Genomic DNA, 5,998 nt, shown 5'->3' with positions numbered 1-5,998 from the left:
TGGGGGTGACCAGACCAGGGTTCATTGGTTAAAGATCAGGGATAACCTTTCATGACGGGATGAGGAGAAATGTGTTCACCCAGAGAGTGATGAGCCTGAGGAACTCACTGCTGCAGAAAATGGGTGGGGCCGAAACATTGTGTTTTCATGAAGGAGCGACATATAGTTCATGTGGGAAAAGGGATCGAGGGGTCGAGGGGATGGCTGGGTTAGGGGAGGGAGCTCGATGATCAGCCATGATCACAGTGAATGGTGGAGCAGGCTCGAAGGGCTGAATGGCCTACTCCTCCTCTTCCCTTTTCATGTTTCTGTGTTTCTACACGTGACCATGAAACAAGATGATGGGGACGGCAGGGTGAAACACAATCCCAATCCCAACCACCTCTGAAGGAGTTTAGTTCCTCTCAGTGAGCGGAGAGCGGTTACCGGTTGGGCTTTGGACTGGGGAAAGTAAACAGGGATATTCCACAGAGGGTGATATTCCGGACATTGCATTTTTCTGATCAGTGTGTAATATATTGCTGTGTAATTACAACATTTACAGGTGGCACAAAGGGGGAAATATTGTGAACTGAGAGAGGAACAGGGAGACAGGTGACAATGCTGCTCCTTTAACAAGGTTATTCTGTCTTTGTTTTCTTTTTGAAAAGGGTTGTAAAGGCAGAGGGGCCGACATGGCTCCCAGAGACTGTCTGAGCCAACAATCAGGGGAGGCCTTTCGGTTTTATTTTAAACAGTTGGACAATGAAAGGGGAGGAGCCAGTGCTCCCAGCTCAGGGATTTTTTGAGCTTGGTTTAGTTTTTGCTGGGAACCCAGAGAAGCTGCTGGAGTGAAGAGTTTCGATGCTTCAGCGAATGGTCCCTGGCTGATTCACTCTCCTGTTAGAAACTGTGTTTGAATTTACCTTTTTAACCAAGGGATGTGTTTATGGGGATGTTGCAGGAAGTTGTGACAGCTTCTTTGTTAAGTTGAAAGGATATTGTGTTGGTTGGGTTTTGAAATAGTTGTTATTCTAAATACTATTCTTGTTTGCTTGTGTTTTATTCAATGGTAAATAAATTCTGTTTTAGTTGAAGCCAAGTGATTTGATCAGCTGCACCATTCCTGGATCTTAAACGTTAGGGTCTGGGCTACTTCTGAAAATATTTTGAGGGGGTCTGGCCTGGTCCATAATAGAGTGACCCCTGGTAGAGGGGATGGAAATGTGGGGATTGAAATTGAATGGAGGGAAGTGTGGATTGATACGTTTAGATGGAAAGATCAGGAGAGGTGATATGAAATAAAGGATACAATTTTAAAGGGGGTACAGGTGGAGCTGGGAATATATGTGCAGAATCTGTTGATGGTGGCAGAACTGTTTGAGAATGGGGTTACAAAGACTTCTAGGAACCAGAGTTTAATAAATAGAGACAGTGGGGACACAACAGGGAGGTGATGATGAATCTTTATAAAACACTGGCTCTCCCTCAACTCGAGAGTCGGTTCTGGAGCCCGCGCTGTAGGAAGGTTGTGGAGGATTTAGAAAAGGGACAGTAAAGATTGACAGGAATGGTTCCAGAGGTGACGGTCTTCAGTTCCCTGGAGAGATTGGAGAGGCTGGGACTGTTCTCCCGAGAGGGGAGAAGGGAGAGAGGAAATCAGATCGAGGTGTTCAATATCAGGAGGGACCAGGACAGAGTGGAGAGAAAGGAACTGTTTCCATTGGCAGAAGCAGCAAGAACCACTGAACACTGAGATAACGTGAATGGCAAAGGAACTAATGACCAGAGGGAAAAAATAACAACTTTCTAACTGTGGGATGCACTAATTGAACATTTGAAAGTCTCACATCTTTAATGCCCTTCCTGAGAGTGAGCTGGAGACAGATTCCATTGTGGCTTTCCACAGTGAATGGGATCAGCAGCTGAGGTGGAAATAAACCTCCTGGAATCAGTGGGGGGAGGGAGGAGGGGTGTGTGGATCCTGTGGGACCAGGTGAGGGCCTCTTGCAGAGAGAGGACCCAGAGACAAGCCACACCTTGTTCTGTCTGTGCTGAACCTTTCTATGGTCACCCCATCGATCACCCAGGAACCTGGTGAGCACTCCCCTCGGTGTTGGATCAAGGTTAGTGTGGGATCGAGTGTTTTGTAAGGAGGGAGACATTAGAACAGGCTTGTATCAGACACACACCGTGTTCAAAAGGCAGATGAATTCACGTCTGCTCCATAGCAAGACCATCACTATAACCCCATCCTGTTTAATGGGGTTGCAGCCTTACCCCAGTGTTGAGATGCTGCTTCACAAACCCAGACATTAAACCCCTGGACAGTCCGGCTCTCTGCTGTATCAATAATTAATGATTCCCAGACCCCCTCCCCCACATGTTCCAGTTTCTAATTCAGACAGTCTTACAGAACAGAAGGAGGCCATTTGGCCCATTGTGTCTGTGCGAGCTGTTTAGAAAGATCTGTCCAATTATCTCATTCATCCTGCAGCTTCCCTTCTAATTTGTCAATAATTTATCCCATTTCCCAGTGAAAGTTCCTGTTGGATTGGCTGGATCACAGATTGATCCACACAATCCCAATCAAACACAAGGAGCGAGAGAGGGACCAGGGAACAGAGACACAGGGAAGTCACGTCAAACACAGGAGCAGAACTTCCTGGAGATGGACATTCCTGGAGAAGTGACAGGGAATTAAACACCAACAAACAGCAAGATCTGATGGTGTTCTGACAAAGGCTTCACTGTTCAGATATCGAGCTGCCTGCTCTCTCCCCACAGTTACTGTCTGAGCTGCTGTGTGTTCCCAGAATTTCCTGATCTTGTTTGTGATCTGTTCTTGTTGCTTTGCCTGCTGATGTCTCCTGTCTGATAAGAATCCAGGGAAACCTCCCCAGAACTTGGCGACTGGAATATTTCTCCACCCTCCTGACGGGACAGAAGTGAACTCAACGTTCTATGACCCTACAACAGCTCTGTTCTCTGCAGGTAACATTGGGACTTGGTTTGTGATGGGTTTGTTAAATGTGACTCTCATTCTGAATAAACTGTGATTGATCATGGTATCGGACAGCACAGGAGGAGGCCATTCAGCCCATCACACCTGTCACTGAAAGAGCCATCCAATTAGGGACAAGGATGGATGGACAAGAAACACTGTCCTTGTCAGTGGCACCCTCTATCACAAGAATGAATTTGGAAAAGGGACAAATTGGTCAGGATCAATATTGTAAATTACCCTCCCAAGTGGAGGAGTCTGTGTATCATCTCAACACAGAGTGTGAGAGGGTGTACCCCCTCTGTCATTATCTGGGTGGGGGTGAGATCGAGCTGAGTGTCATCAGCAGACATGTGGAACTTGGCATGTTTTCTCATGATGTGACCGAGATGCAGCGTGTGGCTGTGAATTAGGAAGGAGCCAAGGACAAATCTTTGGCATATTCCCGAGGGAACAGTGTGGGAGTGGGAAGAGAATCCACTGCAGGTGAATCTCTGGCTCTGACTGGGTGGGTAAGAATGGAACCAGGTGAGGGGAGCTCATTGCAGCTGGTAGTGAAATGATTGACTGTGTTCCTGAATACAATCTGAGGTCTCGGCCCTTAAACCAGACACACCTACACAGTGCCAGTAACATCAATGTAAACTTTATTTGTGACACACTTGAAACATACTCAGCAACATGTCACAGCAGGAAGGGGACATTGTACAGCACTCCCTCCCTGTGACAGTCTGACCCAACAGGGTACAGTGATCACAATGACTGTCTGTCCTGGGAGCTACACCAACCCCAAGGTTTCTTCTGTGGGGGACTCACTGTAATCCCCTCCAGATTAGAGTTTAGATTCCAGAGTCACTTGGTGAAGGATACAAATGGAACCAGCAGGTGCACAATTTTATAACAATTTATTTGCAAAATTACACACACACACACTTCCTGACCTAAACGTTCCAGTTTCAGTTTGTGTCTATTTAAACCCTTTGTGAGAACCCAAAAACAATGAATCCTCGATTTAAAAGGGACAGTACTGACTCACTGTGACCAAAAGAAAGAGGACTTTAAAGGAAATTTAAATCTCAGGAATAAGGCGTTTCCAGGATTAATGACACAGTCCAGTGCCCCCTGTGCCCACCAGCCACTGAAGGCCTGAAGTGTACCCATGGACACCATGTGCCCGATCCCCAGGGACACCCGGGCACTGACCCAGCTGAGGAAGAGGGTCAGACAGTCAGGACAAACAGCCCCCTTGACTGCCCACTGCCTGCACCCTGTTGAGGGTCACTTTGGCCAGGTCCAGGACAAGGTCCATGAGGAGGTCTCCCGATCTGCCTGGTCACCTCTGCACCTGGTGGTCAAAGGTCAGGAACATAGGGCTAAAGTGGATCCAGAAATGGAGCAGCAGCCCCTTCACATCATGGAAGAGGAGGAGCAAACCCAGGAAAGCCCCTCTGCACCAAGAATGGGGGCCTCCCCCACCCAGTGACCCAGTGTGTGGGGTCTCCCTCTCCCCCCACCCAGTGACCCAGTGTGTGGGGTCTCCCTGTCCCCCCACCCAGTGACCCAGTGTGTGGGATCTTCCCATTCCCCCACTGTGAGAGACGATTTCGGTACAAAAAACTCAGATGTGCATGACCTCAGAGTCTAAGGGGAATAGAGCCATAGGGGTAGGGTAAAACATGCTTCTCTGTAATAAAAGACGAGACATCTGCTGCTACGGGTTGATAAGACCACTCACATTGACAGAGTAGAAAAACAAGTCCTTGATTGATAAGACCACTCACACAGAATAGAAAAACAAGTCCTTGATTAATAGGACCACTAACTCTGACAGAGAAGAATAAGTCCTTGACTGATAAGACTACAGGGTAAGAAGAAAAATACAACTCGGGAGACATCTGCTATAGACTTTAAGATAAGGATATAGAATGGAAAATTGCTGAACGGTTTAGAATGTGAATCTCGTGACTCTTTAGAGCCACAGAGGGGAGGGACTTGTCCTGTATTTAATCAGAAGACATTGTCAGCCTCGGCGCGCTTTTCTCAGAAGGGTGCCCAACTCTGCAGACTTGCTAATAAAACTTTGTTTTCCTGAATTTGTCTAGAGCGATTATTGAGAAGCAATTTTCGTTTCTAACAAACTTGGGGGCTCGTCCGATCAACACTCCGGCCGCGAGGGGGGCTGAGGTAGGACATCGGAGAAGGTGCACCCTGCCGAGTTCGGCAGTCCCTGATTCCTTGCTTGCCGCCCCGCGCGGCTTGAGCGAGTGATATCCGGAAGGCTCAGGAGAACAAAGGTGGGGTGTGGCCGAGGCAGTGGGGACGGTTAACGGTCGAGTAATTTCGGTGCACCGAACCCAGGTAAGTAAAGACTTGCGGGAACCGTCTTTCCGGAGGTCTAGGGACCTGCGGAGTGCCTGTAGATTTTTCTACAGAGACGTGGGACTCAGGAATCTAGAGACTGGGGCTCGTCTGTGCGAGACTTTGCAGAGACCGTGTTTGCTGAGGAACGTGGACCTACGGGGTGCCTGTAGATTTTTCTACAGAGACGTGGGACACAGGAATCCAAAGACCGGGGGTGCCTGCAAAGCGACCTGGGCGATCACGGGACTGAAGGTCCAGGAATTGGCTAAATAGTGATAGATTATCACGGGATAATACAGGAATCTCCGATTTTACAAAGTCCTCGGCAATGGGAAATAAGGGATCCAAGGCGGATAAGGGAGAGGTAGGCTTGAGCGTAGACAATGAAAAATACCCCGGGGTACCTGCCGATAGTCCGTTAGGTATAATGTTAAATAATTGGGGTCAGGGTAGGAGAAAAGGAAAATCTAGACAGAAGATGGTGAAATACTGTCGAACGTGGTCCCAAAAACCTATTCAGGGAGACTCAGTGTGGTGGCCTAAATTCGGCACTGATGAAGACTGGGTCCGGCAAGCTCTAATTTTATATGTCAATTCGAAACCTAATGTTACTCGGGAGGGAAGTGATTACGCCCTTTGTTGGCTACCAGTCGC

General features: G+C 48.0%; 1 long non-coding RNA gene across 1 annotated transcript; it reads left to right on the top strand.

Annotated features, from left to right (window-relative positions):
• Window positions 1-609: 609 nt before the first annotated feature.
• LOC122546362 lies at window positions 610-5,168 on the top strand. Its single transcript, XR_006310727.1, has 3 exons — window positions 610-619; window positions 1,429-1,432; window positions 5,086-5,168. It is a non-coding gene; the product is annotated as an uncharacterized LOC122546362 (long non-coding RNA).
• Window positions 5,169-5,998: the final 830 nt, after the last annotated feature.

This window comes from Chiloscyllium plagiosum, unplaced genomic scaffold (assembly GCF_004010195.1).
Source record: "Chiloscyllium plagiosum isolate BGI_BamShark_2017 unplaced genomic scaffold, ASM401019v2 scaf_99916, whole genome shotgun sequence".
Taxonomy (NCBI): Eukaryota; Metazoa; Chordata; class Chondrichthyes; order Orectolobiformes; family Hemiscylliidae; genus Chiloscyllium; species Chiloscyllium plagiosum.
The sequence above is the reverse complement of the archived record's forward strand: the minus strand, read 5'-3'. Positions and strand labels throughout refer to the sequence as shown.